Genomic DNA, 1,793 nt, shown 5'->3' with positions numbered 1-1,793 from the left:
TTCCTTGCCTTGCCTGCAACTCATCTTATCCTGTTCTACTGTGGCCATTGTATCTTGAACTGTGTATGTACCCAGGGCCGGACTGGGACTGAAAAGCAGCCCTGGAAACATTTGGAGAGCAGCCCCATATAGTTTATCTCGCGATTGAGCTCTTATACCCACACGCACCCCTTATACATACCCGAGTCACACTATTTGCCGTACAAATAACTATAAAACATTCTTTTTATCATATTATTTGTATTAAAATACCAGAAAGCAAAACTGTTAAAAGGCCCTAATAAATGAAATACATTACACATAATGGAATCAAAACATTTACTACTGCAAACATTTTTAGATTGAGACATTTTTTGTTTTTGTTTTTATTTCCTTTTATTTGCCAACCTGCCCCCCCCAGTTATGCACATCTGCCCCAGACTTGCCACTCTGCCTGCTTTTAACCACCTATATGCCCCTCTGCCTCCAGAAATGCCTTATACCCCCTATATGCCACTCTGCCATATAGGGGGTTAAAAGGCATATCACGCGAGTCGCTGTTGCCCAGAACCTGATGCAATCTTTCCCTTCCTCTAATAGGGTTACCAACAGCCCCTTCTACCCCCTTTTTATTTTCTTTTGCACAGAGCCCCATGTCAAGGAGCTTTCAACTACTTAAGTTAATAGAACCTGATTAAGTTAGTAGAATCTGATGTCTTTTCGTATTGCAGGGTACATCCAGAAAACAAACACAGATCAATTCTGGTGGAGTGCCAGACATCTGCCCCAGGCTTGCCACTCTGCCCCCTTTTAACTCCCTATATACCCCTTTGCCTCCAGAAATGCCTTATACCCACTAAATGCCACTCTGCCATATAGGGGGTTAAAAGGCATTTATAGAGGCAGAGTGGCATATAGGGGGTTAAAAGGCATTTATAGAGGCAGAGTGGCATATAGGGGGTTAAAAGGTATACCATGGGGCACTCCAGAAAAGCCTTATGCCCCCCCATATGCCACTCTGCCTCCCTGATATGCCTTATACCCTCCTATATGCCACTCTGCCCCATGATATGCATTTTAACCTCATATATGCCCCTTTGCCTCCAGAAATGCCTTGTAGCCCCTATATGCCACTCTGACTCCAGAAATGCCTTATACCCCTATATGCCACTCTGGCATTTAGGGGGTCAGAAGGCATATCATGGAACAGAGTGGCATATAGGGGTATAAGGCATTTCTGGAAGGAGAGAGGCATATCAGGGAGGCAGAGGGGCATATGGGGGGCATAAGGCTTTTATATAAAAAAAATATTATACAGTTTGTTAAAAAAAAAAAAAATTGTTTATTTACCTTCTACTTCTTCCACAGGACATCCGGTGCTCCAGCAGTCTGAGTGTGAGGGGGCGGAGCTTTCACCCCTCACGCTCCTCCCATCACTATGCGGCCACTATGCGGCCATCAGATTAATGGAAATTTAATCGAAACGGCCGATGCGTGCTGACACCGCCGGCCGGAGCTACTTTAATTCTTTTTTTTTTTAAATTGAATATGCCGGATCGGCTTGCCATATAAAGTAAAATAAAAAAAAGTATTGAAGTAGCTCCGGCCGGCGGTGTCAGCACGCATCGGCCGTTTCGATTAAATTTCCATTAATCTGATGGCCGCATAGTGATTGGAGCAACATGAGGGGTGAAAGGTCCGTGCGAGGGGGCGGGGCTTTCACCCCTCACGCTGCTCCCATCAGTAGGCGGCCATCGCACACGGCCGCTGAGCGCTGATGCCGGCGGCCGGCGCTGCTTTAATACTTTAATAAA

The 1,793-nt window shown here is 45.6% G+C and overlaps 1 long non-coding RNA gene across 1 annotated transcript; it reads right to left on the bottom strand.

The window, feature by feature from the left end:
• Window positions 1-349: 349 nt before the first annotated feature.
• LOC128473238 (uncharacterized) lies at window positions 350-794 on the bottom strand. Its single transcript, XR_008346258.1, has 2 exons — window positions 529-794; window positions 350-495 (listed from the first exon to the last, which is right to left on the bottom strand). It is a non-coding gene; the product is annotated as an uncharacterized LOC128473238 (long non-coding RNA).
• Between the last annotated feature and the right edge of the window lie 999 nt (window positions 795-1,793).

This window comes from Spea bombifrons, chromosome 1 (genome assembly GCF_027358695.1).
Source record: "Spea bombifrons isolate aSpeBom1 chromosome 1, aSpeBom1.2.pri, whole genome shotgun sequence".
Taxonomy (NCBI): Eukaryota; Metazoa; Chordata; class Amphibia; order Anura; family Pelobatidae; genus Spea; species Spea bombifrons.
The sequence above is the reverse complement of the archived record's forward strand: the minus strand, read 5'-3'. Positions and strand labels throughout refer to the sequence as shown.